General features: G+C 41.8%; 1 non-coding gene across 1 annotated transcript; it reads right to left on the reverse strand.

Moving 5' to 3' along the window:
- Nucleotides 1–3,457: 3,457 nt before the first annotated feature.
- On the reverse strand, nucleotides 3,458–3,561 carry LOC115831379. The gene has a single exon (XR_004026893.1). It is a non-coding gene; the product is annotated as a small nucleolar RNA U13 (small nucleolar RNA).
- Nucleotides 3,562–27,354: the final 23,793 nt, after the last annotated feature.

Here is a 27,354-nt window from a genome sequence, read left to right on the forward strand (position 1 = left end):
CTTTCAGACGCCTGTGGGGCAAACTGTGGCACACTTAAAAATTCTTGAGCAAAGTCTGGATAAATGAAATGGTAAATCCCCCCCGCTGTTATAGAAATGCAATGATTTATATTAATAGTCTGCCTTAATGCAGAGTCCTCTTGAATGAGTTCTTTTTATTTATATCCTCCTTCCTTGTACTCTAGCAGCTTGTCCCAAATATCCATTAGGTGGCCTCAAGGCTAGGGAACATGGATCTCTTTTTTATCATTGCAAAAATTCAAAACGTGTTGACAATGAGGGATTAGATGGAGAAAATGGAGTTAAAAAGGAGAGGGAAAATAACAGAGAGCTATAAGAAAGAGCTGTTTCAGCTGGACACCTTCTAGGTCCCTTTAAACTTGCTGTCACGTCTCATGACATTTCTGCAACAACTCTCACTAGAAACTAGTATTGTGGTCTCTTCTCTGCTGTGTGTGGGTAATTTAAAAGGGCCAGGAAGATCTTGAAAGCCTAGCCTCATTCCCATTAGAGGACAGGAGCAGAGTAGGAAGGAGCTGGAGTAGAAACAGAGCTGTCTAAATCCAAGAACACTGAGCCTGGTTTTGCCATCAGTGAGGACCCGCCCTTTGCATACGTATTCTCTGGGGCCCTCTGCTGTGACTGCCAACTGGCAGTGCTTACTGTCTTCCCATGAGTGTCTTTAGAGCCTGTCCCCTGTCACCCCGACAGAGGATGGTCTCTGAGTCCTGGCCAGCCCTGCAGGCTCTTATCTGGCTCCCAGCTCATGCTCAACCGGTCCCCACTCAGGAGAGCTCTGTGATGGGTTAAAATGAGGACTCTCCCTGAAAGGTGTTTGCATTTTAACAGGAGACACTTAAAAAAATCTAATTCTTACTATTATATTACAAACATTATTATTGTAAATACTACTAAGTATAACATATACACAGCTCAGAGCCCAAATTTTAAGTGTACAGCTTGAATTTTTGCAAAGTAAAACCACAATCCAGATGAAGACTGGTATGTTAGCAGCACCCTAGATGCCTTCCTTGTGCCATGTCTGGATCGCCTGGCCTGTTGCCAAAGGTGACTACTATTTTGATTCCTATAAGCACAGATTAGTTTTACCAGTGTGTGAACTTTATAGCACTGGAATCATAAATATATACAGTTGACCCTTGAATAGCTCAGGCGTTAGGGACAGTGACCCTCCACATAGTTGAAAATCCATTTATAACTTTTGACTTTCCGAAAACTTTACCAATAGCCTACTATTGGTCTGAAGTCTTACTGATAACACAAGCAGCCAATAAGCATATTTTTGTATATATATATTGTATACTGTATTCTTACAATAAAGTAATCTAGAGAAAAGAAATTGATAAAGAAATCATAAAGAAGAGAAAATATAGTAACTATTTTCATTACGAGGAAGAGTATCATCATAAAAGTCTTCATCCTTATCATCTTCACATTGAGCAGGTTGAGAAGGAGGAGGAGGAGGGGTTGGCCTTGCTGTCTGATGGGTGGCAGAGGCTGAAGAGAGTCTGAGTCTAAGTGGACCTGTGCAGTTCAAGCCCTTGTTGTTCAAGGCTCAACTGTGCTTTTTTGGATTTTTTTTTTTTTTTTTTTTTTTGCTCAAACTGATGTCTGTTAGAGAGTTATCAAGGTTGTTGCTAGCAGCTGTATTTGCTCTTTTTGTTGCTGTATAATATTCCATTTTGTGGGAAAACTTCATAATTTACAGACAGTCCCCAACCTCAGATGGTTTGGCTTAATGGTTTTTCCACTTTATGACAGCATGAAAGCAATGTGTGTTCAGTAGAAACCATACTTTGGGTACCCATACAACTATTCTGTTTTTTGCTTTCAGTACAGTATTCAATAAATTACATAAGTTATTCAACGTTATTATAACATAGGTTTTGTGTTAGGTAGGGGATAGGCTAAGCTACAGTGTTCAGTAAGGTTAGGTGTATTAAATGCATTTTTGACTACAATATTTTCAACTTATGATGGTTTAATTGGGACATAACATTGAAAGTCGAGGAACATCTATATTTATCCATTCTATTGTTGATGAACATTTAAATTGATTTGGGCCACAATGACTCACACCTGTCATCCCGGCACTTTGGGAGGATGAGGTGGGCAGATCACTTGGGGCCAGGAGTTCAAGACCAGACTGGCCAACATGGCAAAACCCTGTCTCTACTAAAAATACAAAAATTAGTTGGACGTGGAGGTGGATGCCTGTAATCCCTGCTACTTAGGAGGCTGAGGCAGGAGAATTCGCTTGAACCTGGGAGGCGGAGGTTGCAGTGAGCCGAGATCATGCCACTGCACTCCAGCCTGGGTGACAGAGTGAGACTCTGTCTCAAAAAAAAACAAAAAACTTCCTGTGAATATTCTTAAACGTGTCCTCTGATGCATGTAGGAGCAGGATTGCTAGGTCATAGAGTGAACATATATTCAATTGGGTAAATATGGACAAGTTCCAGAGTGGTTCTACCAAGTTACTGTCCTACCAGCAGTGTACGAGTCCTAATAACTACATACCTCATCGCCAGTATGTGGCAGTGTCTTTTTTTTTTTTTTTTTAGTTTTAGCCATTCCAGTGGGAAGGTAGTAGTGTTTCATTTGGTTTTAATTCACATTTTCATGGCAACTAGTGCTATTGAGCATCTTTTCATAGACTTATTGGCCTTTTGTTTATTCTCTTTTGTGTAGTGTTTGTTTAATTTGGAATAGATTTCAACAGATGGTCTACTTATCTGTATATCCATGTACATCACATATATATGTGTGTATATAGCTATATCTAGATGATATGTAGTCAGATATACATAAATTTCTGATAAAAATGTAATTGAGATAATTAGTATATACTTGTAACTGATTGAAAATTGGCCCTAATTCTCCACCTTTCCCTGTAACCACAACTTTTGCAATATAATTTGAAACTCCTCCCATCAAGAGGCAGTGTTAGTTCCCTCCAATCTTTGCTGATCTTTGACTTGTTTTGGCTGATAAGATGCATTGGAAGTGACAGTGTGCCAGTTCTAAGACCGGGCCTCAAGAGGCCTTGTGTACTTCCTGCTGCTGCCATGGTAACAGGCTGAGGTTAGCCTGATGGAGACTGAGGAGTGCTGAGGCACCCAGCTGATAGCCAGCACATTCTTATTAAAGAAGAAACATTAACATTTGGTAAATGAACATGGTATCATATTTTAATCTGTATTCCTTTGATTACTAGTAAGATAGAACATTTAAAAATCTATTTAGTGTTCTTTGCTTCTTCATATCCTTTATACATTTTCCTCTTGGAGAATTCATCTATTTGTAGAGCTTTTTAGGTAAAAAGAATATTAACTCTTTGTATTGTATACAGAAAAAATGTTCTCTAGTTTTTTATTTCCTTTTACATTTTATTTATCAACTTTTTATATGCAAAAAGTTTTAACTTTTTTTTCCACATCAGTTGGGTAATGTGCCTACATGGTAACAAGCCTTGAAGGAGGCACATTTCACACATGAGTGTGAAAACCCGGTTATCATGCTTACCAATCACAAAAAGATCATTTCAACTTTTTATGTTGTTAAATGTATTAACATGTTTCTTTTAAGTCTTTTTTTTTTTTGGTGCAATGATAAGAAAAATAGTTCCCTCTCCAAAGTTATATAGTTATTTACCCATCATCATCTATTAGGAAACACAAATATTCAAAGGAATAAATCTCTACTTGCACAGCATGGAATTGATGGGCAATTTAAGAAGATAATGTGGGCATGAAGCCAGTATTAATTAGGATGCTTTCATATGCCAGTGACAGAAACTCTGCCTCAAATTATTTAAAAATAATGACATCCTTTAGCAGCTCAACAGTTTTTTCCACAAACATGTTTGCTTTGTTTTTTTTTTCTTTCTATCACAATGCCATCCTTGTGCTGTTGCCTTTGTCTTTAGGCGGTTCTTTTCACCATCACACTGTGGCTGCCCGTGGTCAAAGGGCAACAGGCTTCCTTGTCCTATCCAGTGAAAAGTGAAGTGTTTCTCCCAGTCATGGAATGTATGCTCCTCCCTTCAGTGTAACTGGGTCATCTAAGGTCATGGACTCACCCTTAGACCAATAATTAGAGAATACTAATTAAGAATCATCTTAGATCAATCAGGATTCCCTTTGGGAATGAAAATTAGATGATTAAATATCTAACAGAATTGAGGTTTGGACAGGAAGGAGGAAAGGGAGAACAGATGTTGGACAGGTCACTGAGAGTGTTTGCTCCAGGTCCTCTGGACATCCCTCAAATTGGGTGCCACTTCCCAATTTGTAGTCTTAAAAAATGTAGCCATTTCCCACATAGTCTAAAACAATTATGGGTTTTAGAGTCAGCTGCCCCCTGGTTTGAATTCAGGCTCTGCCATTTATCATCTGTGGCACGTGATGTAAGTTATTCAATCTCTTTACATTTGTTTCCCCACCTGTAAAATGGAAATAATATCTATCTTGTCTGGCACATAGTAGATCTTCAATAAATTATTATTTTTTATTATTATGACCATTCATAAATCAGCTCATAGTTCCAGTTTCCGTAGCTGTTTTTGTCTTATGACATTTAAGTCAATTTGTGGCTATGATGCTATATTCTATCTGCTTTGAGGCCAGTTTTAAACACCGAGCTGGCTTTTCTTCCCAACCATATTTTCACTTGCCCTTCCACTGTCCTTCTGTTTCTCTTGAACTTCTATGGGCTTGGGTGTTTTCTGCATTTTATACATGAACGGCATTGATTTTTTTTTCCAGTGAATTATCTCTGACTTACAGTTCTGAGGGTTAGCATATACAAAAAATGATTCTATGGTGAAGTTACCAACTCTCTAACATATTTTAAATCATCTTTTGGTTTAATAATAAAAACCAGCTCCCTTTTCCCATTTTAAATTACATATGTAAGCCGAGTTCTTTAATTTATATCACCTCATGCTTTTCATGTGAAGCTGAGCTTCTTTGAAGCATCACCTGTTTGTGCGTGTGTGTGTGTGCGTGCGTGCTTTCCCCCAGTGTGACACAAGGTAATCTGTCATTGTGGCAGTGAAGAATGAGTCTCATAGATAGCAGGATGGAGAAGCAGAAAGTCTCCTTGTGCTGGCATTCTGGGCTGATGACCTGGGGCCCTTTCACACGTCATAGCAGTCAGCACTAACACTCGGGTCATGACCAAATGAAGTGTCTGCAGCTGGCAGCCGTGATGAACTGGTCTGGAGCTGAGGCATACCTTTGTTTTTCCTTCCAATGATGGGAGTGACTGCTTCCCCCTTTAACAAAACAATACATGAGCCATCTGGGCCTCCTTCACATATCCTGAAACACACCACACCCACTGGCCTATGGGGCGATTGCTACCTTTGCACAAAAGCAACGTGCCCCCCACCAATATTTTCAGAGGCAATTGGATCTTTCTTCCCTCACTGTGTTTTCTGTTTCTTCCTCAAGGGAGATATCCCATTAGTCCATAAGATTGGAAGGCAGTATAGACAAATGATTAAGCCTACAGGCTTAAACCGGCCTGCCCATGTTACTAGCTGTATGGCCTTGTGCAAGTTAGTTAACATGTCTGAGCTTCAGTTTTCCCATCTGCATAAAAAAGAAAACAGTACCCACCACAGAGTGTTGTTGAGAAAATGGCTTAGGGGATCCTGTACATTGTTTAGAATGGCTCCTGGCATGTAAATACCAGGTAAATACTCCACAGGTGGGAGTGTGGATAAGAGTTGGGTTTTTTTTTTTTTTTTCCCTGCCATCAGGGAAATTTATGGAAGATTTACACCTGCTTACTCACTTGGGAATTCTTTTACTGCATCTTGCTCTATTTTTAAGTTGATTTTTGTTCAAACATCCAATTCTGAACACTGTGTTTTGGAGACCAGTCAACATCACTCCATTACTCTGCGGGATGGCATTAATCCTTTCAGAGGAGTTATGAAGAAGCACATCTTCATTGCTTAATAGAGAAAAACAGCCTACCTATTTAGTGAAAAGCCTTATTGTTTGTAACTTCCATTTTCCACTCTTGCTTTGTCTTTTACAGGAAAAGCTAACCTTTTGATTTGTATCCTGCAGAGTTTTATGAGATCCTATGTGCTAGATCATCTCTGTAGCAGAAAAAGGGCTTAGAGACAAGTCTGGGCAGTGAGTGAGAGGGAAATAGTTGTTCTTCTTTGAGTCTCACTGGACCATGGAAGCCAAGTGTGTATTGGAGGAGGCTGGTTGGCGTAATCAAATGGCGTTGATTTGATTTGATCCAAATCTTGATCCCAGAACTGGGCAAAATCAAAGTTGGTGCTCCTTACTTTCTATCACTGTTTCCTATAATTGCCTAAGATTTGGAACACAGCTACACATGCAGCCTCATCACATTTTTACAGATTTAAACCAAGTGTCAGCAAATTACGACCCATGGGGTCAAATCCAGCCAGTCACCTGCTTTTTGTAAATATAGTTTTATTGGAACACAGCCATGGCTATTCGTTTAAGTATTGTGTGTCACGGCTTTTGTGCTGCAGCCGCAGCATTGAGTGGTTGTTGAACAAATGGCCTGCAAAGCATGTGATATTTACTATCGAGCTTTTTCCAAAGTTGGTCTTGGTTTAAACAATTCCAAGTGGATTCCTTTTTATCCCTTTTCTATCCAATAAGGGAACAACAAACTCATCATTCAATGATTTAACGTTTCTGATTGCTTCTAGTTTTGTAAACTTTCCCCAGCATGTGATGATGTGAGGCAGGGAAGTCCAGTCGTGTAGAGGGCAGCTCAGCCTTGGATAAATCAGCTCTGAGCACTGCCAGTTACTAACTCCATAAGCTTTGAGAAATTGCTTAATCTGCCTAAATTGATTTGTTCTCATTTATTCACACCTTAAATTAAAAATACTTACTGAATACCTACTGTGTGGCAGACACTGTTCTACGTGTTGAAGACATAGCAGTGAACAAAACAGGTAAAATCCACAACCTCATGGAGTTGTCCTTCCACCAGGTGGAGGCAGACACTCAAAAAAGAAGTAAAAGTTTGTCGTAGAAAGATGACAGTAAGTGTCATGATGAAAAAGAAAGCAAGAAAGGAGGACAGGAAATTTCAGGGCAGGGAGAGGGTGGTTGTGGGGCTGCAGTTTTAGGTAGGGTGGTCAGGGAAGCCCCAGTGAGAGTGAGATTTTTGATTGAAAACTGGAAGGAGGGAAAAGAGGAAAGTAGTGGAAATATGGAAGAAAGAACATTCCAGGTAGAGGTGTCAAAAAGGACAAGACCCTGAGGCAGAAGTGTATCCAGCACACAGAAGGAACAGCAAGCAGGCCAGAGGGCCTGGAACAGGTTAAATGAAGGGGGTCTAGCAGGAGAGGAGGCCTGAGTGATCAGTGCTGGGGCCATCAAACCAGCATCTGCTGTTATTGTAAAGATGTTGGCTTTTACTTTTAATGTGATGGAAAGCCAGTGGAGAGCCTTTTGAAGAAAGAGGGACTTAACCTGATTTAATTTTAAATGTTTGGTTTTTTTTGCTGTTGTTGTTGTTTGTTTGTTTGCTTTTTGAGACAGATTCTCACTCTGTTGCCCAGGCTGGAGTGCAGCGGCTCGATCTGAGTTCACTGCAATCTCTGCCTCCCAGGTTCAAGCGATTCTCCTGCCTCAGCCTCCTGAGCAGCTGGGACTACAGGTGCCTGCCACCAAGCCTGGCTAATTTTTGTTATTTTTAATAGAGATGGGGTTCACCATGTTGGCCAGGCTGGCCTTGAACTCCTGACCTCAAGTGATCCACCCACCTTGGCCTCCCAAAGTGCTGGGATTACAGGCATGAGCCATCGTGCCTGGCCTAATTTTAAATGTTTTAAATGGTCCACTTCTGGCACTGTGTTGAGAAGACACTGGGTGTGGGGAGAGTGGGCAAGAGTAGAAGGCGTGACCAGGCAGAAGGTGACTGAAAAATTCAGGTTAGAGATTATGGGGGTTCAGACCAGGATGGTTGTGGTGAATTGGAAAGATGTGGTTGGATTCTGGCTATATTTTGAAGGTAGATCCAACAGGATTGCTTGACAGGCTAGATGTGGGGTGTAAGAAGTATAAAGGTTTTTGGTTCATACCTGTGGAAGAATGAGACAGCAGTTGGGGCAGGTTTTGGGGAAAGATAAAAAGTTTGATTTTGGATGTGCTCAGTTTGAGACGGCCATTAGACAAATGGGAATATTAAGTGGACAGTTGGATTTATGAGTTGGGATGCTGGAAATTGACATTATGGAGGGGTGCTTTATTGGTAATGAATGGTAAGGGTGTGACCGTGGGAGTGAGTGGCTGAGGTAGATCTTAAGGACCTGAAAAAGATCATCCACATGGGTATTAAAATCACCAAGAATTTTGATACAAGTACTGCTGAAGAAAGTGGCAGTCAGCCAGACTCAAAACTCCTACAAGAATTAGGGCAGTAATGTTGGGTGGGGGGCTCAGTAGATGACTGCCATAGAGGGCCAGTGGATGGGAACAGTGCGATGACATAGGACATGCAGCCCAGGGGAAGGGGCTTAGGGAAGAAAAGGGATCTAGAAATGGCAGTGAAGGGCAGAGGACAGCTATCCTATCCCTGAACAGTGGTTGAAAAGGCATGAGAGAGAAAATGTCCAGCACTTAAATCAGCTGCAGGAGAAGCAGCATCCTCAGGCTTCAGTTAGAGCAAGAGGTGAAGGAAATGAGCCCAGAGGTGGCTGAGAAGAGAGGTGACTTTCTTTTCTTTCTTTTTTTTTTTTTTGGAGATAGAGTCTCACTTTGTTGCCCAGGCTGAAGTGTAGTGGTGCAATCTGGGTTCACTGCAACCTCTGCCTCCCGGGTTCGAGTGATTCTCCTGTCTCAGCCTCCTGAGTAGCTGGGACTATAGGCACCCGCCACCACGCCGGCCAATTTTTGTATGTTTAGTAGAGACGGGGTTTCACTATGTTGGCCAGGCTGGTCTCAAACTCCTGACCTCAGGCAATCCGCCGGCCTCAACCTCCCAAAGTTCTGGGAGTACAGGCACGAGCCATCGTGCCTGGCCAACGGGTGATTTTCTTGAGGACTCGTTGTGTGATCCAGCAGGCACGGTGGAAGAATGTCAGAAGCTATGGGTGGATAGTTGTGGGAAACAGGGGTCAGAAAAGACATAGAGATGCTTTGGAGTCCTGGGCTTCTTATGGTGGCTGATGTAGCAGAGATAAAGGATCTGATGGTGACAAGGCAGAGGGTGTAGTCAGGGTGTGAGCAACAGGAGGAGGAAGGGCAAAGAGGTCTTGCCAGAGCACTCTGAGTCCTGCGGCCCCCCTTGGCTCCTGCAAATGGAATTGCCAAGGCTGGAGTGGGTAAGGTCTACCTTGTGGCATGGGGCTCTTCCTCATTCCTGGAGTGGGCGATGCTCCCCCTTGCCTTCTGCCATCAGAGTCACTGAGGTCATAGCAAGGAACAGAAGTCTAGCTTTGGAAAAAGAGCTTGCTGGAAGATCTCTCATGGGCTGCAAGGGCTGTCTGATGTTGGCAGCGGGAGCTCTCTATACCTCTTTCCAGTCTCTGCTGCTAAGACTTAGCAACCAACTTTCAGTCTCTCTTGCTGTCAGTTCAAATTTGGGCTTTTGAATGGCACATTCGACAGCACCAGGTGGTAAAAGCATGTTTCTTGGGAAGTTCCATTTCTGGATTGTGGGGCAAAGATCGGGGAGTTCAGGTGATTGAAGATGATTGTGAATTGGTCAGATACTTGCCAAAGTGTCTAATTCAGTAAACTTAAGCATCTCATCTGGAAGTGTGTCTGTGGGGTAACAATAGTATTCTTCTCATTCAGTTGAGCTGAATGAAATAAATATATAGACAGCACTTCGTACAGCACCTGGTATCCAGTGGGTACTGTATACCTATCAGCCATTAGTTTTAGAACCATGGGGTCTGGTAATTTGTAATCTTGCTGAGGGACAAGTTTGAATTGTTCCTGCTGTGTGTGAATCATTGGGCTCAGGAGGAAGTTGGGGATGGGGTGTGTGTGTGCTGGACAGGATGGGAGTGCTGAGGTCTTGCTAGGTCCCCAGCAGGACTCCCAGCAATGAGCACTGACATTTCAGCATGCCTTTGTTGTTCTTTATCTGGGTCTGAAGGGTGCACACTGCATTTCTATTTGTATTTTATTGCTTTTTATTGGGGAAATTCTCCTATAGAAACTCGCTTGAACATGGGGACCCCTGATGGTCTGGGGACTCATTCTCTGCTAATGCCAAAGGCCTCGGTCAGTCTCCTTTGGTGCCGTCTGCTATAGCAGCCCCTTCATCTCTCTGACCTTTACGGCTGACCTCCGCTAGCTTCTTTTGTGTGGTTTTCCACTTAGTTTCTATTAGGACAGCTCTTGAATGTGAGCAGCCATGCATTCACCCCTGGATGAGAATTTTAGTTAGCTCTTTTATTTGGTCATTTAGAATTTATTGGCTTATGTATCTATCCGAGCACTTGTGGATAAATGTGGGGATGATGCATGGGTATGCCCTCTATTGTGTGCTTTAAAGAGATCATAAATGTGTCGATGGAAGTTGTATGATAAGAAAAATGAGGTTTGTGCTGAAATAATTTGGGTTCCCACTGAGAAACCTTGAGGGCACCTAAATGTACTAAGTCTGTAATGTATTATTGAAGAGGAGACTATTCTCATTCAGATCACAGTGATTTGCAGCTGCTGCAAGGTCATGGAGACCCTTTGTGTGATCGCCTCTGGATTGTCCCAGGTAGCAGAGAATGCTGAACTGCTGATATCAAATGCTGATTTTTCTGATTTCTTGCTTTATTGCTGTGGATCTTGCTGTAAAACATGGGCACAATTTTGGGGAAATAAACTGCTATAGACTTGAGGAGAAAAAGCCCTAAGGCATTTTTTTTGACATGAGCCATAAATAAAATACAGTGGTAACTCAGAAAATAGATGGCTATAAAAATTCTTTGAGCATGTTACTGATGGTATTATTTGATCATCTTCCAACAATTTATCCCATCAGATGTCTGAAAAGAGTAGAGAGGTGACCAAAGACAGGTGTTTTAAAATAGATTATTTTGAAAATGTTGGCATTTTTATGCCTACCCGCCAGTGACAAATTTTCTAAAGCCACGGGAGTTTTCCTCATAATTATTTATGACAAGTGATGAGCCTACAATAAAGTCTCTTATCAGTACTCATGTTCAGTCAGGATTGCCACTGAAGGGGGCATGGAATATACCGGTTTGTTCTCTTTATACTATCATGGTGTTTTGTTACTTCATTCTCTCTGGTTTTAAAGGATTTCATGGCAAAATACCTACCTTATTCCTTTAAGTGGATTTTAAAGTAACCATGCTGTGAAAAATACTGCATGTTTATTATGAAGTATTTTGATTCCATTTGCCTGATTCTTGGAAGAGGAAAATTTATAAAGTTCTGTTATCAACTTGAATGGAAAAGAATCATATTTTTATTACGTAGAAAAAGTCATTAGGGTAAACAGGACATAAGCATTAGACTTTGTGTATGGATAAATATTTCAATTGTCACACACCACAAAACATTGCACCCATAATACACAATTAACTTAACTCTAGACTGAAAAGCAGAGGAGTCTAGTTTATTCCTGGCCCTGTGTTGGGTCCCTCTTCTCTGACCTGGCTATAGCCTGACACCCTCCATGCTATCTTGTGGCAATTCAAAGAGCTCCTGGGCCATGGTGGGGTAACTTGCAAAGCAGCTTTCTCACAAGCCATTGAGAGAGAATGGACAGTGTTCTAAATGTAGATTTGGTGTAGGATGCAATTCTGGCATCTGGATGGCCCTTCCTGAGTGGGCCAGGGCTGTTTTCACATGCAGTTGTCAAGGCTGGTGCTGGCATGCAGACTAGGGCTGCATTAGCCCCAGGGAGGCAGCGACCATGTGGCCCGCCCACAGAGATCCCTATCCACCTGCAAGACGGCAATGTTGGACTCCAAGTCCACCTCTGTGCACCTGTCCCAAAAGAATGCAGCTGCCATTTGTGTGAGATTTGACATAACTTCCCCCAAAGCCAGGATATGATAATCCCCATGTAGATGTAGTTGACATCTACGTGAGAGCCTCAAGACCGTTCCTATCATTTTTTCCCATCTGACTTTCCCACCTCCAGGCCTTTGCACAGACTCTCCCCTCTGCCTGGCACATGCTTTTCACCAGCCCTTCTCCTGGCTACTTTCTACTTGTCTTTAAGAACTCAGCTTAAATTTCCTTCCCCTGGCAGCCTTTGGAGCCCCCAGTCCTGACTGAGATGCTCTTCTAATCCCCCACACTTCTGTTAGTGAAGCCCTTCCTGCTCCAGAGTGAAACTTTGGTTTGTATAACTGCCTCTCCCACCAGGCTATAAACTATTTTCTCTGTACGTTCAAACACTGCTTCTCTTTTACATTTAAATATTTAACTCATCTTGACTTTGTTTTAGTGTAAAATGTGAGGTAAGGATTTAACTTTATTTTCCAGATATCACTTACAGAAGAATCCTTTCCTTAGCCTTTTCCATATCTACACTGAGAAGATCACGACATATCATCCAAAATTTATTGAGAGACCTCTACGTGCCAGCCACAGTGGTTGATGCTGGGGATGCAGAAATGAGTAAGGTGCTGCTCCTGACCTCAAGAGGCTTCCCTTCTGTTTGAAAAGACATAAATATAAACAAGCATTCATTGGATTATATGAAATTGTCATCTTTGTAGGTCAAAAATGGTCAAATATTGGCAATTTCACATGGTTTAACCCAATATAATACAAAATAAACACAATGTTTTAGGTTGCATTTCTCTGAAAATGGAACCCTAGAAAATATACACATAGATGGTTTATTTGGAAATGATTCCAGAAAGAGACTCAGGAAAGGAGGGAGAACCAATACACAAGGATGCTTTTTGGAGCTGGCTGGTGCTCAGGCCACCGGTGTTTGAGCAGCTGAAACGTCCATGGAGTTTTGTGAAATGTGCCTCAGCAGGGTCTGCACAGGGGACAAAGGGGGAAACTTAATCCACAAGGGGCCCAGAGGGATTAGTTACCTCCCTCCAGTTCTTCTGGTGGCCCTGTGTGTGTGTCCAGGGGGTTTCTGTTGATGTGCCAGTCTTGGTATCAGAGAAGGCATGGAGCAGGAAGTGAGAGATAAGCAGAGAGGGCTGAGTGGAAGTGCGGGTCAACTACACCTGTGTGAAACTGATCGAGTGGTCTGAGATGAGTTGCTGTAGCAGTGGCTGCAGTGAGGGATGGGGCTGAGAGGATGTGAAGAGATGCTGGGTTCAAGTGATAGTAGTGGTATATCCAAAGAGGAATGGTTAATTCTATGAGAGTTTGACTGGGAGGAAGTAAGGAGTAGTGACTAAGGAAATGGAGGGAACCTTCAAGGATTCATTGGCACCAGCGTGGGGGGCTGGGAGTGGGCATTCTGGGTGGAGGGAGCAGAATGAAAGGACACAGCACACTGGGGGAGCTTGGAGTAGATTGACGTGGTGGACACGGGGCTGGGCGATGGGGTGTGACCAGAGAGCTGGGCAGAGGCCAGAGCAAGAAGAGAACTTGGGGGTGTATGAATTTGCTAGGGCTGCTGTTACAAAGTACCACAAATCAGCAGCTGAAACAACAGAAATTTTTTGCCTGTAGGCTGGAAGTCCAAGATCAAGGTGTCAGCAGTGTTGGTTTCTTCTGAGGCCTGCGAGGAAGAATCTGTTCCATGCCTCTTTCTTAGCTTCCTGTGGTTTGCTGGCAATCTTTGGTGTTCCTTGGCTTATAGAAGCATCACCCCAATCTCTGCCTCCTACCCTCTTTATACAGAACACTCTTCCTACAGTGCTGTCTCTATGTGCATGTCTGGGTCCAAATTTCCCCTCTTTATAGGGACACCAGTCACATTGGGTTAGGGCCTACCCTAATGACCTTATTTTAACTTGATTACCTCTGTAAAGACCCTCTCTCCAAAAGAATGTTACACATTGAGGTACTAGGGGTAGGACTTCAGCATGTGCAGTTTTGGGGAAATCAGGGAATCTGCTGGGAGTCAGAAGCTGAACAGAGCCACCTCTGCTGGTCTTGTTGGGCTGTCAGTTTCCTTTGTCTTCCCATGTTTTGCAGGGAGCTGCAGGTGTTGAGTGCTGCGTCTTACACCTGGGCTCGTTTCTCTTCCAAGGATCTTACTTGCATGCGATGTTGCAAGGCAGTTCTGTGGGGGTATATATTTGAATAGGGTTTTTAGAAAATGTCTTCAAACATACGAATCTGCAACATCTTTCTGGGGCTAGATCACTCTTTGGTCAAATTTTATGCCATGGATTCGCCATGATTCTCTTTATTTCTGGGACTTTTTAGAGGGTTATTTTGTGTGTGTATGTTGTTAAAGAAGAAGGCTGGTGGTAATGAAATTGGGTTTTATTAGATACTGCAGAGCTACTTACTGACAGGCTTTAAGGCAAGAGTGGCATGATAAGATTAGTGTTTTTCAAAGATCGTTCTGAAAGCAGCATAAAAAAGGGATTTGAAGAAATCAAACTTGGAGGCAGGGGTGCGGGCAGATGACTCAGGCAATGATTCAGGCACACAGCAATGAGAGCATGAACTAAGACTTGGATGCATGGAAGAACCCCCAGGAGCTTTAAAAACGTCCCAGTGTTCAAGCCCCACCTCAGACCAATTAAACAATCCCTGGAGGCTGGGCCCACACACTGGTGTATTTTTATTGACGTTCCCTAGGTAATTCCAATCTGGGGCCAATGTCATGAATCACAAATCTAAGGCAAAGCAATGGGGAAGGTCAATGGCAGATAGGGTTAAGAGATTTTAAGAAAGTAGAGTGATGGGCAGAAAACTAAGTAGAATGAATCTGGTGTCTTGCTTACTTAGGTGTTACTCTAGCTACCAAGTATAAATTATACATTTCTAAGGAATTAGAATATGCTGAGATACACTTAACACCAAAATTATATTAAATATGACATAATCTTTCTTTGATTCAGAAGGCATTTTGAGACCTGCCTATATATCTCTAGGACACTGTTACATACATAAATACACTTGTCATTAAACACTACACTAGATGTCCACATATAGAAAGAAAGGATTGCATCACAAACTACAGCCATCCACATCTTCCTTGACACCATTTCACCCACATCAGTGCCCTGCTCAGAACCTTTAGTGACTCACCAGTGTTTACAAAATAAATTCCAAATTCCTTGCCTGGAGATTCAGGACTCAAGGCTTCCACCCATCCCACAAATAAACCTACTGCTCAGCCAGCCTATTTTCTATGGGTTTTAGGCTACTTCCCTGTGATAATTAGTATCAATATTGGGTGTGTGATATACACCATGCACTGTTCTAGGCACCAAATACTGTATTCTTTCTAGTTGTCATAACAACACATATGGTTGGCTTTATTGTCTATCTTACATGTGAGAAAACTGAGGTTCAGTAATGTTATGCAGCTTGCCAAAGTTTTCATAGCTAGTAATGAGCAGAGCTGGGATTTAAATCCACGACTAAAGCCCATGTCATTCCCACCACACTACACTGTGCTCCAACAGCAGCACTTCAGTTTCTGCCGTTTTGCACGCTGTAATTTCCTTCTGATGTGGCCCTTCTCCAGTGCTGTGCTGGTTAATGTTTATTTTTTTTATTTTTATTTTTTTTTTGAGACGGAGTCTCGCTCTGTCGCCCAGGCTGGAGTGCAGTGGCGCAATCTCGGCTCACTGCAAGCTCCGCCTCCCGGGTTGACACCATTCTCCTGCCTCAGCCTCTCCGAGTAGCTGGGACTACAGGCGCCCACCACCACGCCTGGCTAATTTTTTGTATTTTTAGTAGAGACGGGGTTTCACCGTGGTCTCGATCTCCTGACCTCGTGATCCGCCCGCCTCGGCCTCCCAAAGTGCTGGGATTACAAGCGTGAGCCACCGCGCCCGGCGTGGTTAATGTTTAATAGCTGGCTTTCTCAATGTAGCTTTGACATGAATGTTGGTTGACATTTTAATTTACATTAATGAGCACATCAGAACTTGACTGTTTATCAACGATGTGAGGGACTTCTTTGCTGAATCAGATAATAATTTTTTAAGCACTAGAAGATTTCTTCCTTTTTTGGGATCATTTGCAATATAACAACTACAGATATGAAATATTTTTAGGTTTCTTCTGCATGGTTAATATTTTTCTATCACTTTCTCACCTCTAAACAATCAACAAAACAACAAATCAAGCCATGCTTTGTGGGGTTTGCAGATTTCTGTTGTGTCAATACTCCTGCTATAAAGTTAGGAAGAGATGCACGGAGACGCACTCTTATGTAGTATTTCCACTGTGGAGATGCAACCGATGTAAATAATCTCGAGAACAGAGATAACAGTAAAATATAGTAAAATAGTTAGGAAGTGATGAGTTCTGAGTACTGCCTTTTTAAAAATTTTTACTTTAAGTTCTGGGATACATGTGCTGAATGTGCAGGTTTGTTACACAGGTATACATGTGCCATGGTGGTTTGCTGCACCCATCAACCTGTCATCTGGGTTTTAAGCCCTGCATGCGTTATGTATTTGTCCTAATACCCTCCCTCCCCTTGCCCCCCACCCCCGACAGGCCCGGATGTGTGGTGTTCCCTTCCCTGTGTCCATGTGTTTTCATTGTTCAACTCCCACTTATGAGTGAGAACATGTGGTGTTTGGTTTTCTGTTCTTGTGTTAGTTTGCTGAGATTGATGGTTTCCAGCTTCATCCATGTCCCTGCAAAGGACATGAACTCATTCTTTTTTTATGGCTGCGTATTTGCTGCCGTTTAAGATAGAATTTATTCATTGTAAATTTCTATAATTTAATTTTCAGTAGCCGCCACATTTAACAACTGCCTCACAATATTTCTGAGAATGTAACAATCAGCTCTCAGGAGACAGTGTGAGCCAGCTCCAGCACACCACTGCTTTCCCTCTTCCTCCCCACTGGCTCAAAGTCTACCCAGTCTTCAAAGTCCAACCAAAACTCTAGCATGCTAGAAAACCTACCAGGTACATCCTTTCTTTCCTTATTGCCAGAAAAAAAGAAGAAAAAGAAAACCTACCATGTACAGTCATGCATCATTTAATGATGGGGATTATGTTCTGAGAAATGTGTTGCTAGGCAATTTCGTTGTTGTATGAACATCATAGAGTATACTTACACAAATCTAGGTGGTATAGCCTGCTACACACCTAGGCCATGTGGTATAGCCTATTGCTCCTAGACTACAAACCGGTATAGCATGTTACTGTACTGAACACTGCAGGCAACTGTAACACAATGGTAAGTATTTGTGTATCTAAACACAGAAAAGGCACAGTAAAAATACTGTATAAAATATAAAAAATGACATGACTGTACAAGGCACTTACCAGGAATGGAGCTTGCAGGACTGAAAGTTGCTCTGGGTGGGTGAGTGAGTGAGTGGCAAGCGAATGGGAAGGCCTAGGACATTACTGTACACTATTGTAGACTTTATGTATACTTAGGCTACAATAAATTTCTAAAACAATTTTTCTTTCTTCAATAATAAATTAACCATAGCTTACCATCATGTTTTTCACTTTATACACTTTTTTCCTCGTTCTTTTTTAACTTGGCTTTTTTGTAATAACACTTATCTTAAAACATAAACATTGCACAGCTGCTCCAAAATATTTTCATTCTTTATATCCTTATCTTATAAACTTTTTCTTCTATTTTTAAAGTCAAATTTTTTAGCTTTCTAATCTTTTTTGTTAAAAACAAAAACACAAACGCACATATTTGCCTAGGCCTCCGCAGGGTCAGAAGCATCAGGGTCACCGTCTTCCACCTCCACATCTTGTCTCACTGGGTCTTCAGGGGCAATAACACGCATGAACCTGTTATCTCCTATGATAACAATGCCTTCTTCTGGAATACCTCCTGAGGGACCGGCCTGAGGCTGTTTTACAGTTAGCTTTAAACAAATAAAGTAGAATGAGTATACTCTAAAATAATGGTAAAAAGTATAGTATAGTAAATACATAAACCAGTAACATTGTCATTTATAATCATTGTCAAGTATTATGTACTATACAGAATTGTACGTGGTGTCTTTTTGTACAACCAGCAGCGCAGTAGGTTGGTTTACATCAGCATCACCACAAACACATGAGTAATGAGTTGCACTGTTACACTGGCTGGCTACAATGTCACTAGGCAATAGGAGTGTTTAAGTTCCATTATAATCTTCTGGTACCACCATCGTCTATGCAGTCTGCATTGACTGAAATGTTATGCAGTGCACGACCTCCCCACCAGGCCTTCTTTCGACCTAAATCCTTCTGAAATCCTTCAACCCTTTTAGCTGACACCAGTCCTTAGCCCTTATCTTACACTATTGCTCCATGCTGTCTTTTGGTTTGAGTCAATCTGTTTCACCAACATTTTCTTTTTTTGTGAGAGAGAGTCTCATTCTGTCTCCCAGGCTGGAGTGCAGTGGCGTGATCTCTGCCCACTGCAACCTTGGCCTCCTGGGTTCTAGCGATTCTCCTGCCTCAGCCTCCCAAGTAGCTGGGATTACAGTCTCCCACCACCACTCCCGGCTAATTTTTGTATTTTTAGTAGAGTCGGGGTTTCACCATGTTGGCCAGGCTGGTCTTGAACTCCTGACCTCAGGTGATCCACCCATCTTGGCCTCCCAAAAGTGCTGGCATTACAGGCATTAGCCACCGTGCTCGGCCTCTTTCACCAACATTCTGACCACCTGTGAGGACAGGGAGCTTGCCTAGTAACCATTGCACTTTCTGACGATACTTAGCATCATCTTCACACATGCGGCACTTGATACTATAATATTGATCTAGTTGCTTTTTGGATGAATTACCCACATGCAGTTGTAAAATCTCTATTTGTCCCCACCTCATAAAGTTGAGCACAAAAATACCAATCTGGTTCCAGGTGAACGGGAGTTTATTTGCCTAGCTCAGACTCTGCTGACTTCAGGGGCTGCAAAACTTGCTCAGCGTGACCTCGGCATGCACTGTTCACATCTCCAGACTCACTTTCTTTGAAAAGATCATCTTTGGCTTTCAGAACCCTGGCAGCCCACACGCAGGCATCATTACCGTACAGCATTTCCTGCCTCCCTTGGGTCACCTCATCCTTTTCTTAGGCAGGAGTTCTGTCTACCTGTTGAATTTTGAATGAAAACCCAATGGACGGAAGCTCTGCGCTGAATTCTCTATTTTGTTCCTTGCTGAGCCTCCATGAATATGAAATACCAGCACAAAGGGGAGAGTCAGCAGGTAGAGATCAACACTATCCATATTTAATGGAGAGGGAGTCTGAGTTCACAGGTGGAAGAGCCAAGTTAGAAGAAGGCCAAGTTCAATAACTTGCCCGTGCTCACTGAGTGAGTGTCTAGCAAAAAAGGAATGAATATCTTAAGACAAACTTCCAGGATTTGTGCTTTAACGTAGCACCATCATTTTAATGCCTAAGGAGAAGGGAAAAAGAGAAAACAAGCAAATAAGAACGGGAAATAACTATTGGTCATCAGAAAATGTCCCTCATCTGCAATGGAGTACAAAAGAGGGGCCAGGGGCCCACATCCTTCACCAAGAATCTGAGCTCTCTGTGACTTGGCGGCCCAGACTCTCCAACCCAATTTCTCTCTCCTTAGGAGGAAGACACGGAAACGCTCACAATCTCTACCCTCTACTAAACAGCCAAGGTGGCAGGGCAGAGCTTCCTGGAGCCCAAAGCACAGGAGTCTCCCTACTGGTCCCCAAAAGTGTGACTTTCAATGTGGAACCCACAGTGATACTGGCCAGTGGCTCTTGGTAAGGCTCTCCCAATGACTGCATGTCCCAGCTTTTTCTTCTCTGGTCCCAGTGGTTTTTGACATCTTCCCAAGAAACTCCTCTGGTGGCAGCATGATCGGTAACAGTGGCTTTAGTCACAGCACCTGCAGTTCTCAATAACTGTTCCTTCCAGAAGCCCCCTTTGGGGTCCCCGACATCTCTCATGTGTCTCCAGCCTTCTCTAAGAGGTGCCAGGTTTCTCTGTAGCTGGGCAGCCATCTGTTAGCACCAAATATACAAATATATATATTCTTATAATAACCACATCGACAAATGAAACCTGGGTTCCATCATCACTTCTATTCCTAGTCACACATACTCCTTTTGCATTGGACATAGAAGCACCAATGAATATCACAACCCAGAAAGATCGAACACATTTTTAACCTATGTTCAGTCAGACTATAGGTTGCATTCTTGTTCACATAGCTGCTTGCTTATTCAAATAGCTGATCCATTCTCCAACTACCCTGATATTTACTGAGCACCTAGTATGTGCCAGGCACCATGGCATGGAGAATTAGACCCAATCTTCCTGTTCAAGGTGCTCACAGTCTGGTAGTAATGATGATGATAATAATAATAATAATAATAATGGCAAATACTGATAGAATGTTTAGTATGTGCCATTCCTCAGTAGCATGAGATAAATACTATTATTCTACCTACTTTACAGATGAGATAAGCAAGGCTCAGAGAGCCTGAGTTGTCCACGTTCACACAGCTAGGCAAGTAAATAGACAATATTTCATGTCGTAGGCCCATGACACAGGGAAGACCCACGTACATAAAGCGTACTCAGATTAAGGTGTGATTCAAACTTACCGTGCTTATATACTTGCATTTAATTCTAATTATCTATCTACTATATACAGACATCTAATTCCAGGATTTTTCAGAGGTAATTAAATTTTAAAAAGAAGGAATACTTATTTTAAAGAGAACGCCACAGGGAGGCACTAACAATAAAAATGAAGTGTTCATTTCAAATGAGAAAAATGTTCAGTTTTAGGGTTAGCGTGACCTTTAATTTACATGTCTTCCAGTGCTTCTGGCAAAACTCAACCCTCTTTCTGGAGAAGTGGTCTTTACAGTGATGAATTAGAAAGGGCCAGAAAGATCTGTGATTGCTAAAGAACTCTCAGGAAACCTTTTCAAAATAGGAAAGACCAGACACATGGAGCCAATTTCCTTCCACGTGGAAGAAGGTCTGCAGACATAGACAGGAGAGAGTCTTGAAGCAGCCGAGCTGCTCTTGACACTGTGGTGTCTGCTGAATGCCACCTCCCTCTGTTGTGCTAACACTGGCAGTTTTATTCACCCAAAGGTATACCAGGTCTCCTTGCACTGATCTTTTGAGAACTGACAGAGGGCATTGGAACCTAATCATAGGACCAGCAGCTTGAGAGGCTTAATAAATACACACTCTGGCTATAGCCAGATGACGAGGGATGATACCAAATCCCTCATCAGCTCTCTCAATTCAGCGAAGAAGAAAAATCAATACACTGCAAACCCCCCCAGGTTTCATGGGATTGAAAGAAGTTCTTCCGCTGACATATTCCGCCGTTTGTTGTGCTGTCCTGGAGAGGCAGCCCACAGTTTGGTTTCTGTCTTCTTTTGGTATTCTGCTTTGGCGATCAGCTAAGAATCCTCACCATGATGAGAACTGAATCCTCCTCGTGGTATTCTTCCACACCTGTTTGGGTTTTTCCTGTCAGAAGTTTTTCCTGTCAGAAGGAACAGAGGATGGTGCCAAAAGGAAGAAGCTTCATGAGCTATTGGCAGCAACTCCACACTTATCTCTAGAAGAAAAGACTTTGCTTCCAATGTGCTTTTGCAAAGCAGTAATTCTTCACTGACGTCTTCCTAATCATATTTTCCCTAACTACAAATAGTTACAGTTAATCTTTTTAAGTAACAAAGGACATTTAACTAAAATAATACTTTGTTTGATACTAAGAGATTTGGGGCTTTTGTCAATCTGTTTGAACTGAAGTATGAACCACTGTGTCATTTTGGCATTAATCATAATTCCTTGCCTTCCTGGCCTCTGGCAGATAATGAAGCATTTTCACATATATTTTGCTATTTTATTCTTCAGACAACTCAATTAAGTGATTAGGTCAGGCATTATATTCCTTAGTTTGAAGATAAGAAACTGATGCTCAGTAGGGTTAGGTATATCTGAACCCCCTAAGTGGCAGAGCTGGGATTGGAATCAATGTTTAATTCGCAGCACATATAGATATGCAAACATGTTTGTTTGAGACAGGGTCTCACTCTCTTGCCCAGGCTGGAGTGCAGTGACGCAAACACAGCTCACTGCAGCTTCACCCTCCAGAGCACAAGAGATCCTCTCACATCATCCTCCCACGTAGCTGGGACCACAGGCACGCACCACCATGCCTGGCTATTTAAAAAAATTTTTTTTGTAGGGACAGAGTCTCACTTTGTTGCTCAGGCTGGTCTTGAACTCCTGGGCTCAGATGATCCTCCTGCCTTGGCCTCCCAAAGTGCTGGGATTGCAGGCATGAGCCACCATGGCTGACCTCAAGCATGTATTTTTGTATCATATATTCTGATTTTTATTTTATTGTATTGGACATATATTTTATTGCTTAGGGTTTCCTATGATTCTCTGAAGATTTCACAATATAGGTACGACCTCCTCAACAAGATTATGAACTCTCTAAAAGCGGGGATCCTGTCTCGTGAGTACGTGGAGTTCTGTACAGGAATGATGAGAGTGTGGTACATATGGGCATAGGGAAAGGCACTAGACCAAGAATCCAGAGACTGAGGTTTAACCTTGATGATCCTGCACACTGGCTCTGGGACAAAAGGCAAGCTGCTCACCCTCTTTGTTGCCTATGAAGTGGGGATCACAAATACTGAATAGACAATACAATACACAACAGCGAAAACACAGTAAGACAAATAAAATGTTTAATAAACATGCAGTACATTAAATTGTTGTAGGAAGTGGGAACTTACCATGCACATATGAGGTATAATTTGTTAAAAATTTTTCACTGTAGAAACTTTAAAACACATTCAAAAGTAGGGAGAATAGCATAATGAACCCTCCAGACTCCATCTCCTAGGTACAATGATCAACTCGAGGCTTAACTTCTTCAATTTCTACCCCCATCCGTTCCCCACCCACGCTGGATGACCTTGAAGCAAATCCAAGACATCGTATCTGTATGTTTCCTAGGGCTGCCATAACAGGTGGCTCGAAACAACAGACATTTACTCTCTCCCATCCCTGGAGGCTAGAAGTCTGAGATCAAGGTGTCATAATTGGTTCCTTCTGGGCGCACTGAGGAAGCATCTGCTCACACCTCTCTCCGAGCCTCTCGTGGTTGCTGGCAGTCCTTGGGGTTCCTAGGCTTGTAGATGCATCACAACCTGCATCTTCATGTAGCATTTTCCTTGTGCTGTTGCTGTATCTCTTCTCTTCTTCTTTTTTTTTTTTTTGAGACGGAGTCTCGCTCTGTCGCCCAGGCTGGAGTGCAGTGGCGCAATCTCGGCTCACTGCAAGCTCCGCCTCCCGGGTTCACGCCATTCTCCTGCCTCAGCCTCTCCGAGTAGCTGGGACTACAGGCACCCGCCACCACGCCCGGCTAATTTTTTTTGTATTTTTAGTAGAAACGGGGTTTCACCGTGGTCTCGATCTCCTGACCTCGTGATCCCCCCGCCTCGGCTTCCCAAAGTGCTGGGATTACAAGCGTGAGCCACCGCGCCCGGCCGTCTCTTCTCTTCTTACAAGATGCTTGTCACAATGCATTAAGGGCCTACTCTACGCCCGTATGATCTCATCTTAACTAATTATGTCCACAATGACCTTATTTCCAAATAAGTTCACATTCTAAGGATCCAGGGAAAATGTGAATTTTGAGGGTTACTATATTCAATCCTCTTCAGCTGGAAATATTTCTGTACACGTCTCTGAAAGAGGACTATTGCAATAAAATAAAGCCACAATACGATGGTCACACCTCAAAAAAGAGCCATAATTTCCTAATATCATCAGGTATCTAATCAGACATACATTTTTCCAAGTTTGTTTAAGGCAATATCCTCATTATTTGATACACGTCCTAAAGATCTTTTAATCTACATCACACCTACTTTTGTTTTTCTTTTGCTGTATGTTTTGTTGAATAAACTGGATTGTTCATCATATAGTTTCCCATTTGACTTTTGCTGCTTGCTTTCCAGCGATAGCCTCTCAAGGTGATTGATGGCTGATATGGTTTAGCTGTGTACCCACCCAACTCTCATGTTGAATTGTGATTCCCCAGTGTTGCAGGTGGGCCTGGTGGGAGGTGATTAGATCGTGGGGGTGGTTTCTAATGGTTGAGCACCATCCCCCTAGTGCTGTCTCGTGATACAGTTCTCAGGAGATCTGGTTGTTTGAAAGTGTGTAGCACTTCCTCCTTTTCTCTCGCTCTTTCTCTTTCTCCTGCTCCACCGTGTGAAGATGTGCCTGCTTCCCCTTTGCCTTCTGCCATGATTGTAAGTTTCCTGAGGCCTCCCCAGCCGTGCTTCCTGTACAGCCTGCATAACTGTGAGTCAATTAAACCTCTTTTCTTCATAAATTACCTGGTCTCAGATAGTTCTTTGTAGCAATGTGCAGACTAACACAATGGAGTTTTAAAACACGCTGGGTGCAGTGGCTCACACCTGTAATCCAAGCACTTTTAGAGGCTGAGGCAGGCGGATCACTTAAGGCCAGGAGTTCCAGACCAGGCTGGCCAACATGGTGAAACCCCGTCTCTACTAAAAATACAAAAATTAGCTAGGCATGGTGGTCCACACCTGTAAACTCAACTACTTGGGAGGCTGAGGCATGAGAATCACTTGAACCCAGGAGATGGAGGTTGCAGTTAGCTGAGATTGCACCACTGCACTCCTGCCTGGGTTACAGAGTGAGACCCTGTCTCAAAAAAAATCATATGAATTCATGGATTTAATAATATTTGGTATTTTTTAATACATTGCAATTATTAACCTATTAATACTCAGATAGATCCCTCTTTAGCCAGTTGGGCCTTCAGGTTGACTCCCGAATTATTTGTTTTTGTCTTTGACATGGGGCCTTAATAATCTTTGGTAGTAGCTTCCTTACTTTGTGGTATGACAAGATGTTCTAGGCTTATCTTATATGTTTCCTGCTCCAGACTCAGAAATTTAAGAAACCTTTGTTCCTTTTAGTGAGAAAAGATACTTAGAGACCACAATCTGGGCTCTAGGTATGCTGAGCACACTGAGTTAGTCATTGCTTCTAGGTCTTGTCAGTAGATAGAGGTAGGGATTCTTATTTCAGATAAAATATATTATTAGTTCTGCCAGTCATGGTGGCTCACACCTTTAATCCCAGCACTTTAGGAGGCTGAGACTTCAAGTGGGTGGATCACTTGAAGTCAGGAGTTCGAGACCAGCCTGGCCAACATGGCAAAACCCCATCTCTACTAAAAATACAAAAATTAGCTGGGCATGATGGCAGGTTCCTGTAATCCCAGCTACTCGGGAGGCTGAAGCAGGAGAATCACTTGAACCCAGGAGGCAGAGGTTGCAGTGAGCTGAGATCGCATAGCTGCACTCCAGCCTGGGTGACAAAGTGAGACTCTGTCTCAAGAAAAAAGACTATATATATATATACACATATATACGTATATATATATTTACATATGTGTATATATACATATATACGTATATACATATGTATATACAAATATATACGTATATATGTATATGTCTATACATATATACATATATACACACATATATACATATATACACACATACATATATACATATATACACATATATACATATATACATATATATATTAGTTCATAGTAATAGTTAAGATTAAAATTAAAAAATTTAGAATAAGAGGCTTTTTAAAACCACACCAATTGTACATCAGTATCTCCTTTCTTTCAAGCTAAAAATCTTGCTTCTCAATGACAACAAAATACTCGTCTGTTTTTTCCCCACAGTATGTACATAATATTAGAAAAACTATACCAACACTACACAATCAATAATTTGATTACAGAAAAAAAGTATAAGATTATTTTTCAGTTCTTTTGTCATTAGGATATGTCCCACTAGAGATGTATGGTCAAATAACTGGGTTTTAAAGTCAGTTGTGAATCCTCACCTACCATTTCACTCACTTTCTTTTTCTTTTACTGATCATAGATACCATTTTTCTGTAAAGTGGCATTGCCCAGTGAGTGTTTTCTACCACCAGGGCAGGCTACCTGACCTACAGACCCAATTCTTCAGCCGTCATCAGTATTACTTAAAAAAAAAAAAGAAGATATTATAATCAAAGGAAGTTGGCAGAGTCTTATGATGGGCTATTATGTAGCCATTCAATGTGGTATTTGTGAAGAGATTGTGTTGATGTTTGAAAGCATGTATAATAAAAATGGGGAAAGCAGGTTGTAAAAGTATGTACCCAGGAAATGAATTCTGAAATCTCCTATCCATACAATCTAACAAAAATTAGGCATACCTTTGTAAAATATAATATTTTAACATTAAATGTACCTGTTTTGCTACTCAAAAATAAAAGTCAATTGTAAAGGTACTTTCATTGTTATTATGCCACCAACTGGATACACATTTAGGCTCATTCATTTCACTTTACTTTTGATTTTATGTTTTGTAAATTTTCATTTTGTTGTATGATTATATGAAGTATATATTTGGTCTGAAAGTGACATCACAAAATAAGGCCCATTCAATGAAGTCCAAATTTTCTCTTCCCTCTCTCTTGTATCCCTTTCTCCTCTTTCCCGTAAGTAACATTTTATTCTTTTTATTTATGGCTGCTGCACCATTTAGATAATATAAGCAAATACTTATAAACTATCATTCTCTTTTCTTTATAAAAATATAAATCTTTTAATATTCATCTAGTTTTTTTTTACTACACTGTTTTAAGTTTGGTCTCTCTGTCACTGCTCTGCTCCCCTGACTGGTACATACTTGGTATTTAGGAAAGCTTGAAATTGTGTGTTAATGGTTACCTTTATATTAGTATCTTTACATAAAACCCTTAGTTACACGTGTTTTTTGGCTATTGTCTGTTGGTTGTCTAGTAAGAGTGATGTTGAAATTAGATCGTGACAACTTCATCCCATACACCTCCAGCTTCTGATCTGAAGTCATAGCTTTTTACTCCTAGTTAATACCTAAATGTAATTAGTGAGTTTATCCTCCTTTTCATACATGATCCTCATTCTCCCTCCATAGTTGAGAGATGTACATTACTTACGTTGTCAGAGTGTATAGCCATTATGTACTACACTGTCTCCTTTACAGCCACCAATCCTTATGTTGATGTCTCTCCGTATATTTAGTAGATGCCTTAGGAATGTTTTAATGGAAACACATTCCTTGAGTTCTTGAATGTTTGTAGTTTTTTTATGGTCTTTGTATTTGTGCGTCAGTTTGTTCGGA

Source organism: Nomascus leucogenys, chromosome 18 (assembly GCF_006542625.1).
Source record: "Nomascus leucogenys isolate Asia chromosome 18, Asia_NLE_v1, whole genome shotgun sequence".
In the NCBI taxonomy this organism is placed as follows: Eukaryota; Metazoa; Chordata; class Mammalia; order Primates; family Hylobatidae; genus Nomascus; species Nomascus leucogenys.